General features: G+C 31.9%; 1 non-coding gene across 1 annotated transcript; it reads left to right on the top strand.

Moving 5' to 3' along the window:
* The first annotated feature begins 10247 nt into the window (after positions 1–10247).
* LOC143672240 (U6 spliceosomal RNA) lies at positions 10248–10354 on the top strand. The gene has a single exon (XR_013169709.1). It is a non-coding gene; the product is annotated as a U6 spliceosomal RNA (small nuclear RNA).
* Positions 10355–10642: the final 288 nt, after the last annotated feature.

Genomic DNA, 10642 nt, shown 5'->3' with positions numbered 1-10642 from the left:
CTTAAGTTCCTCAAAATCATATTCACTAGGGAAACAAAGCAGTCATTATAAAAGAAACATTCTGACTACATATTCCATGAAATTCTTTTCTGTCTTTATATCTCCATAATGTAATATAAATTATTATATTTTAATCTAATTTCATATGTAATAGTCATATGTTTTCATAATCTAACTAGGTCAACTCTAAACCTAAACTCATCTACATTTTAAATGAAATGCTTACTAAAGTCAAGTATTAAAACTCCATTTTGTGTTTTTCTATAACTTTAAAATATTTTCTTCTGGTATATGTATGTATTTTTTTGCATGGGCCGGCACCAGGAATCCAACCCAGGTCTCTGGTATGGCAGGCAAGAACTCTGCCTGCTGAGCTACCATGGCCTGCCCTGAAAATATATTTTGTATTGAACTTTTCCTGTGATTTTTGCAGTGAAGCTTTTCAATTTAAATTGAGTAAATATTATGAATAAAGGCTTTATAGTAAAAATAAGATGCCCAAATGGATATCTTACTATTTTAAGAATCAAAATGCTTTTGAATGTACACGGTTGGTTCGGCAAGTAGAATGCTTGCCTTCTATGCAGGAGACCAGGGTTCGATTCCCAGACCATGCACCCCCCCAAAAAAATTACTATTGATATTATCACAGCAAAAGCCTTAAAGCATTCAGAAATTTTCAATAGTTGTCAAATCCATTCTGAATTCCTTGGCTGTCTTTTTAAAGTGAAAATCACTATTTGTATTTAGAATGGTATAATTTAAACAAAAAAGAGAGTTGAGAGGAAGAGATAGCTTGGTTAAGAAGGAACAGGATCCCCCACATAACCTTTAATGAATATCATTTGTGAATAAAGAAGTTTCTTCTATTTGGCCATTCATTAGATGTTATAGACTTGACATTTTCCTCACTAGGGAAAAACATATGTTCAGTGTTATGATATATGATTAAAATGATTAATCCCAAATAGAAAGGTTTGAATAATTCTTATTATATATGAACAGTAAATATTTGCTAATGTGAGAAAAGGTAATGATAAAAGTTGACCTTTATATGCATCTTCTTCAATTAAAAAGATTTCTTAATTCTTTAGTTGGTTTTGCCATATTTGTTGTAGTTGTAGTTTTTTTAAAATTTCTTGTTTCAGCTTCCACATCAATACAAAATATCAACTCATTTTGTTTACACATATGGTGCTTCTGATATTAGGGACATTATTTTTTAACAAAATAAAACTGGCCCTTCATGACTCTCAGAAAATGTTTACACTTTTAATATACGAAATTAATGAACTTACTCCAGCATATTTTTAAAAATATAATTGGTCTATCTCCTAAAGTTATGTTTTAAAGATATTTTAACCTCTGATTTTTTTCATTTAAGTTGGTGGATACAATCCACAAACTTTTAAAAACAGCCCTATTGCGAGAGAATTCACATGCTATACAGTTCAACAGTTTCAAAGTATACAATTCAATGGTTTTTAGTATACTCACAGAGTTGTGCAACTGTCACCAAAATTAATTGAAAAAATTTTCACCACCCTTAAAATAAACCCTGTATGCATTAGCAGTCTCTCCCCATATCCCCTAAACCCTCACACCTCTGGGCTCTTTCTAAAGATTTGTCTATTCTAGGAACCTTCAAGTGTTTAATAGATGTACTTACCATGGTGGTTAGAGAGTTGTTTTAGATTAGAAGTGTTGGCAAAGAAGACAAAATAAAATTTATGGTTTGATTCAGACAATAGGATCTTGCTTTATTTGGCAATATCCTTAATCCTTTTACATTTCTGAAAATCATAAAAAATTTTTCTTAGTTTCTAACATTGTTTTTATTCTTAAATTTTATTTTTAGTACTGCAAAATCAATTAAGATGAAGGCGTTCTCAAAACATTTCCACCAAAGTCAAGTGATTATGAAAACCAAGCTTCAAATTCAAGGAAGTTAAATTTCTGGTTCATTTCTTTCATTTTCTCCATTCTATCTAATCAAGATTTGCCAAATATGACTATCCATTCCAGAGATGTGGCGTTTAACTCAGAATACTTTTGTGTGCATGCTATCTGCAGTCAAATGCCATAAAAAGCAGTTGATTCAAGCTTCCCATCTGTTTCTTTTTTTAAATCTCTGATATGAGACACTTCCTTAAAACTATCTATTCATAGGATTTTTATGGAATAAAATTGTCTCTTGTTCTGATTGGTATTACATTATTCTTTTGTAATAGTAGTGCAGTAGGGTCTTTCATTTGGTATAAATTTTAGCTGCCAGCATTCTAGTTAAAAAGTACATAAATATTAAAACTGAGGCTTTCTACCCAAACTATGATCTCTATTATTTAATATCTCACCCATTAAAACAATAAATATCATAGTATTCTATAAAATATGTGAAATGGATCCTATTGTTAATGTCCCCTAATGCATATTTTAATTTTTTGCTGAAATGTGAAAAATATGCTCCATATACACTAGAAGTTTCCTATCTTTGAGCAAGAGCTTGTGAAACAATGTACTAACATATCTGCATTGTGCTAAATATGAGGTTGTTATAGACAATGCTACATTTTGCATTTGAAAGCTTTTCCTGGTGGCTTTGTCTTTTGTAATTCCTTCCTTAGTTTGCCAAGTTCTGTTAGAGTTCTGATTCATTGTTCCTAGTGTCATTGACATGTAGCCAAGAAGTTAAGATTTAAAAGATGATTATGATTATTGAAACATTATATAGATACTCTTTTTTACTTTCTGGTATAATAGAGTAGACAGGGAAAATACCTGAAATATTTGAACTGTAATCCAGTTGCCTTGATCTCTGAAAATGATGGTATAACTATATAGGCTTTATCTTGTGATTGTAAAAACCTTGTGACTGACCCTCACTTATAATCCTTTATTTTGTTTTCTCAACTTTAGAGTTTTATGATCTCTAAAGACAACCCCTAATGCTTATTAATGAAGCAGTCAGCACAGTACTAATCCACCTCAATTCCAAGGCTATCTTGATTAATGAAGCTGGATCTAACCAAAATAGGTCCACTTCATATGCACTGTAGCTTAAACTTTAACTTATAAATGACCTATACGTCCTTATAATACTAAAATCATACCCATCATCATATCAAGGCTGTTATTTTCTTACATACATTCTGTGACTAAGCTTGAAATCAAGCTGCGCATCTACAATAATGGGATCATCTCTAACCTTGTCATCTGAAGCCATTGCCCTCATTATCCTAAAACCAGACTCTCTTTTGATACTATAAAACTATCAGAATTGCTGCAGGTTAGGAAATAGATGTTTAGGCCTATAGGCCATTTGATCTCTTGCTTCATGCCTAGCAATTACCTCTCTCCCTTTGAAACTCTGGTGTCTTAGGAATTGGTTATTTGAGCATACGGACAGAGAACCCACCGCTTTTGGTCATTATCGGATATTCCACTTTGTGGGTGGTTCAGTGGTAGAATGCTCACCTTCCATGCGGGAGACCCAGATTTGATTCCCAGACCATGCACCCCCCCTAAAAAAAAAAGATATTCCATTTCATTGCTCTCTTTGACATACAGTAAATTTAAAAGGCAGAAACATATTAGACAAAGATTGAGGTTTTAAAAGATCCGTGGTTGCTTGAAGGGAAAATTAAGAAAATTTAATGATAAATCAGAGAGATGTGTGTGCTTTAAATAGCATAATAAGGCAAGTGGATGTGTGTGCTTTAAATAGTCTATAAGAAGATCTAGTAAAAGAGAAAGAAAAACGTGTTGAACAAAGGACAGAAGTAACAGACATGGAGAATAATATATATAATGGTTCCATTTTTATAAATCTAAAACTGGCAAAAAATAATCTATAGTGATAAAAGTCAGAAAGTGGTTGCCTGGAGTTGTGTTGGGGTGGAACAGTGACTGTAAAGGAGCAGGAGGATGGAAATGTTCTATATTTCCATTAGGATGGTGATTAGCATGTGTATACATTTACCCAAACTGATTAGACTCTATGTTTATATATGTTAAAATATGTTTATTTTATTTAATGCAAATTAAACCTCATTAAAGTAGATCTGAAAAGTCAAAGTAGGCAGTCAAAGTCCTTTGTGTTCTTTTGTGTGTGTGTGTGCTGTATGGCAGCGGTCACGTTTCATTCTTTTTCCACGTGAGTATCCCCTTACTGTAGAACCATTTGTTGAATTTTTGTTTGGTTGGTTTATTGTTTGTTTGTTTGGGAAGTACATGGGCCAGAAATCGAACTCGGGTCTTCCACATGGCAGGTAAGAATTTTACCACTGAACTATTCTTGCGCCCCCTGTGGTCTGGTTTTAATACTAAAAGAAAAATGACCTCCATCTTTTTAAAAGTGAGTATGAATATAAATGTCATTCCAAGGAAGCATACTGAGCTCTTTTGTAATGCTAGCATTTACTGGGCCTGCTCAGAATTTAATTATGACTCAGCCACAGTAAGATAGACATTACTTAGATAGAGATTTCACTTTTTACATGCTTTCTTCCCCCTATTATTTCAACCTGGAAGAAATATAGCTTCAAACCTACCCATTACATTTTTGCGGGGTGCTTATTAATTTTAAAGCCCAATTTTGAATTGAAAGTTTTGTTTTATAAAATTCCTTCTCAAGGGAGGCTGAAAGCAAAATAGCAATAATTTTTGTAGGAAAAGTAGGGTAAAAATCTTGAACAGCGACAAAATTATCCTTAGTGAAATTTCATAAATCAGTTATACGTAGTGTTGGAGGTAATAGGGGTACATATGTGACATTCAAAAAAAATCCCGTGCACTGTTTCTGTAGGAGAGGATTGTATAATGTTTGGCTTACTAGATAGAGTGGGGTTGTGACCAGGGGCATCATCTTTCCAGCCTAAACAGGAGAAAAGTCAATGATTACATGGGGATTTAAAAATTAATAATTGACAAGAGGGAGAGAAGTCCATTAAGATTATTTTACTTTTAAAATAAAACATGAAATGGCATAAATTTGACAATAAAATATATCTCACATTTATATACAATTAACTGAACAAAATAAAAGGACTGGGAAAGGAGAGTGTATGATAGTAAAAAAAATATTAAAGAATGTCTTGGCCATGTGGGAGGGAAAAAGCACGTAGGGTTGAAGGTAAAAATTTAGGAAAACTTTAATTTTGTCTCGGGCCTTCCAGACTTTTTCAAACTTAATATTTTAGAAATCTACACTAAAACTTCAGAGACATCAGAAAACATACTACTAGTTAAGTCTTGGATAAATTTTTTTAAATGTCAAATTGGATGATGTTTTCGTAATGTAAATCTCTCCCCCAAAAGAAAAAGAAAAGAGACAACGAAGATGCAATAAATCATCCTTCCTGAATAAAGGTCTTAAGCACAATTATAGTTTACATTGCTCTGACTGCAATAGCTACAGTTGACCACAAGGCGGCTGTAATTCTGTTGGCATCAGTTCTGCGGCAATAACCATTTTATTGCCTCCAAGGGTATTTGTGGAAGTTAGGTAAAATGAATGTGGGCTACAACAACTGGAACAGGTCATTATTGTGAATTGAAATAATCTCATGCTTTATTGCAATGCTATGTTTAATTCTTACTGCATAGGTTAATAACTTGGCCACGGGTTTCTTCTTCAAGCATGGTATTTCATCACTACTCAAAGATTGCTATTAGTTTTGTGATTCTGCTTCTTGAAACATAGAGCTAGTTGTACAACCCTTTTCCCCAAGAAATTATTTTTACTTACTGAAAGTTCTCTACTGTTTTATTAAATACAGGTTTAATGTGAGCATGTGTTTTCTCATCGTTATTTCAGTAAATCTTTACAATATTTGGAATGCTAGGAGACAAGAAAATACTGGTTCAAAATTATAGATACAAAATGTATTTTCTGAAATTCAGATAAGAAAAACAATGCTTTTATCCAAGTTGCTTTTCACTAATTTAAAGCCATAACTATTTTTTAATATCAAAAAAGAGGAAAAATAAAACAATAATTTTTGTTATAGTACATTGACTACTGGGTGATTAAAGACGTATTTTCATCAAATTATTTAAATTGTATCTTTCATCACATAGATATTATATACTACACTTCCAATATGTTTACTTGTATGATTAGTTTATGAGCTAACAGTAAATATTCTCAAATAATGTATAATAATTACTATTTCTTATAAATTTCTCAAAACCCTAATTTTTTTACATTATTCCATTTTTCATACCTTCCTGAATGTAAGACATAGTTCTATGTTTTATGAAAATCTCTGTGTTTAAAGCTTTTTGATTATGTTTTATATATTTTGGGAAACTTCTTAGGCCTAAAATATAATAAATATTGATGTTACACCAAATTTATTTGTCTTACTGCAAAACTATAGATGGCTAATATTTGCTTCAATTTTATTCTTAAATCTCAAAATAAATCCTAGGAATCAATACTTTGAAAATAGTTGATATTGAAATAATAGTTTTCAAACAGAATTTTCCCATTTAACTTCTAGTATTGTTTTAATGCCTGTGGGTAAAATACCCTTTAACTACTCTTGTTCTGTACTTATTTTTTGTGAAATAATGTTTTAATTTAACTTTTGATTTGGAATTTTGCTGATTCATTTATAATACTTAACTGATACTTTATTTTCTCTAATGGAAGAAGTCACACTGATATATCTGCTATACTAATGTGTGTGTGTGTATGCTTTATTTTAGTATAAATGAGACTATCTTTCTTTGGGAGCTTATGGATATCAGCTGCACTACTTCTCAGTCTTATGTGTGAATATTGAAAATAGTTATCTGAATGGCAACCTTACTTTTAGAGTCCTTATTACATTTTTCTAAATGTTTGTTTTTAGGGTTAACTGCTATTACCCACGAGCATCTATGACATAGGCCAGGCAATGCCATCCTTCAGAAATTATGGTAAGTATACCCATAAGCATGCACTTGAATGCTTTGCAGAAATGTTCAACTATTATATTTAAGTGATGCCTATTTCTTTGATAGCATAGATTTGCCTCTGAACTAGTAAAGCATACCACTAATGGCTTGCCATTTCTGAAGAATGCTATTTAACTGATAAATGACATTTTAATGCAACTTAAAATAAAAGCTTCAGGCTGTTTTACTATCATGTAATGTGGGATACAGGCACCTTTACTGAATCATTAACCTAAATACACCACACTTAACTTTACATTAAATATATATATAATAAGGTGGCATAAATAAGAACATTTAAGTTAGCAAAGACAAAATATGAATATTCAATTTTCTTCAAAAACAAACTCTTATATCAGGATTGGGGAGTAGGAAATCCCGCTAGTTTTTTTCCTATTATAATTTACAGAAACTGAAGCTCTATAAAATATTTTTGATGGACGGACGTAAAAATCTCAGGAAGAGTAGGAAGAGAGACTGTGATCTTGTTTCTCAAAAGTGAGTGTCAAGTATAAATGCTGAGGATCACTGATCTAGAGAATGGAAAACTCTGCACTGTATAGGCTTCTTGATTATGATTATTTGATAGGGTAAATATATTTCAAGTTAGGCAAGGTGGGTACAATTTCATCTCTTATTTTGAGCTCTGGACTGAACAGGAAATTCTCACTTATATTTATGATTGTTCTCATAATAATATACATGTATTTCAAACTACAAAATGTTTTTAAATGATAGTTTTGGAGGAAGAATTGGTATGATTATAAAGTCTAACACAGTTTTAAAAGTAAAATTTTAGCAGGCACTCTTAGTATTAAATTAATATATACTCATTATATAAATGAAATTCAACAGTACAGAAATAAAATGGAAAGTGGAAGTCTGTCAAAATTGAGGGGAGGTTAGGGATGGAATTGAACTGGGAATGTCTGCTGTACAAAATAAAAGAAATAAATAATGATGCAGTGATTTTTTCATCAATGCTATTGCGTCCAAATGGCTACATTGAAATGTACCCGTAATCGGAATGGCTAGCATCACATTGTTCTGATCTGTTATTTATCAGCTCACCGCTTAAGCTGATGACAAAGGTTACACTTTTTTTTTTGGTAGGCTTTGAAAGTTTTTAGTGCTCTAGGTGGCTTTCCATGGGGGGTGATGGGCAGGGGGAGATTAAAATTCAAAAAGTGTAAAATGTAAAATTTTAAAGAGTTTCAGCAGCTCTTTTGAGAGCACACAATAAGTCACTCATTGTTATTTTGTGAAACTCCAAGTTTGCCTGCAGATGTTTTCACTGTGTTGATGAAATTGTTTAACATGGCTATGCAGATAAGTTTATACACTTAGGATTCAAACAGCGCTCACATAAGGCCTTCTTACATGTATCAAGGACATTATACCCTCTGTACCTCTTGTAAGGACAAAGGTCAGCCTTAGGAGAATGTGAATTAAGTCAATTTCATCTTTGGAATGTCTCTTTATTCTCTGTCTACCATATTGTCTCTCTATTGCCATATGCCAAATATCCACAACTCCATAATGAGTGGTTGTTGCTTCCCTCGTAAGCCTACACATTCGTCTTTATACATACACTTGTTGAAACTTTGCTCTTATCCACCTGTTAAATTGGAGAAGATGTGATACGCAGATTCATTCTAAGGTAGCAGTACCTAACAAGATTGATCCCATCAATAGAGAATCTTGTTTTAACATTGAAATTTTGGCTCCAACAACTGAATTTCTTGATGAGCTGAAAGAGAAAATATAACACAAATCTCATCATGTAAGTATGTAAGGTGATTGCCTACTTCACGCCTCTGAAAGGTTGACCTTGATAGGACATGTTAACATGAAAAGGGTATGCACAGTATACTTAATATAAAAGTTTGGAGACTAGTTATTTATGACAAATAATATATAGCAAATAATTTTTATAATCTTCTTGAAAATGTTAATTCTCACTGTATGTAAAAGAGTAACAAGTGTTCAATTACATGTATGCATCTACAGCCTGATATTTTTCAGGTTTGTGAAATGTGGATTCTTGTGATTTCTGTGGCTAGTTTATGCTATATAGGATTCAGTTGATACTAAAATAAATAAATAAATAAATAAAAGACAGTTGACGTGATTTATCCAAGTATCACTCAAAATTAGTAATATTTGGTTAGACTTTACTTATATTGCAGTCAAGGTAGCAATTCAGTTAATATATTAAATGTCTCTTATGAAAAATGATCATTTGGAACTACTGAGCTCCTCCTGAGCTGGATAAGGTCTATAATATCAGTAAGTATTAAAGTAAAAATATTTTTTTTCTGGAAAACCATATGAACATTTAATATTTCTACACAATGAAGAAATATTGTACATATTTGGGCTCTACTGTGTCATGACAGGATTTATAATTGTTTCTCTCTTCACACTTATATTAAAAATTCAGGAATTTTTTTATACTTTATCTTTTTATCTGCTTTTATTTGTGTAGATATTAATAAAAGGACTTCTGTTGCCACAAATAAATATAAGTTCAGTTAACAGAAGATTTCTTTTCAATATGCGTTCTCTACACTGTTATATAGCTAAGTATCTATTGCAGAATTCTTCAGGTTAATATACCTTAATTAAAACATATATAGATCATAGTAAAAATAATATGCATTTTAATCACCTACAGGAAATTACAAGGTATCTTGCTCATAGTTTATATTCAGTAATATATTTGATAGTTCGATAATTTCTAAACTACTACTAATAGAATAATAGTACTTCCAGAAGAGAGGTACAAAATCAGGCATGCTTTTTATTAAAGCATAGGAAAACCTGAACATTTATAAGAAAATTCTACATTCTACAGTTTTTAGTTTTATTAATAATCCAGAGAGTTAAGTGACCTTTATGTTTACTGATTTAACTCAAAAGAGATGGGATTAATTATGGAATTAACTATGTACTTAAAAAATATTTATTCTATTTAATAACCTAATTGAGCTAATCAATAGCTTGAAGTACTACAAACCATGCGTATTTTCACTCTGAGTAGCCTGACCCCCACTTAAATCTCTGGATTTCACAGCACTGATCAAAGTTTATGACTATACATTTCTTTTCCTGATTAGTTGAGGTTTGCTATCTTCTCCACTAGATATAAACTTCACGAGATCAAGGACAGCTTATATTTTTGCTCTGTATTTTATTCTTAGTACCTAACCCAGTGCTTAGCATATGTCAATGACTCAATAAATATTTGTTAAATGAATGGCTAAATGATTAAAATGGTATTATCTATTAAAAAGTAATCTGTGGTGCTTGCTTTGGCAGCACATATACTAAAATTGGAACAATACAGAGAAGATTAGCATGGCCCCTGTGCAAGGATGACATGCAAATTTGTGAAGCGTTCCATAAAAAAAAAGTAATCTGAGTAGATCAACAGAAATACTCATTTGTTAAATGAGTCATACTCATTTGTTAATCCTATCTTCTCTGTTATACTCCTCCTTCTTCTTAAATAACATATATACAGAAAAGCAATAATTTTCAAAAGTACATCGCAACAATTATTTGTAGAACAGATTTCAGAGTTTGGTGTAGGTTACAATTTCACTTTTTAAAATGAACATGGATCCGGCGGCTCTCCAACCACCACCATGCCCTCTTTTGCGTTCACCGACTCCTCCGCCACCATCCTCGAGAGCCT

Source organism: Tamandua tetradactyla, chromosome X (genome assembly GCF_023851605.1).
Source record: "Tamandua tetradactyla isolate mTamTet1 chromosome X, mTamTet1.pri, whole genome shotgun sequence".
NCBI classification, from domain to species: domain Eukaryota; kingdom Metazoa; phylum Chordata; class Mammalia; order Pilosa; family Myrmecophagidae; genus Tamandua; species Tamandua tetradactyla.
Note: the sequence above shows the minus strand (reverse complement) of the source record. Positions and strands in the feature narration are given on the sequence as shown.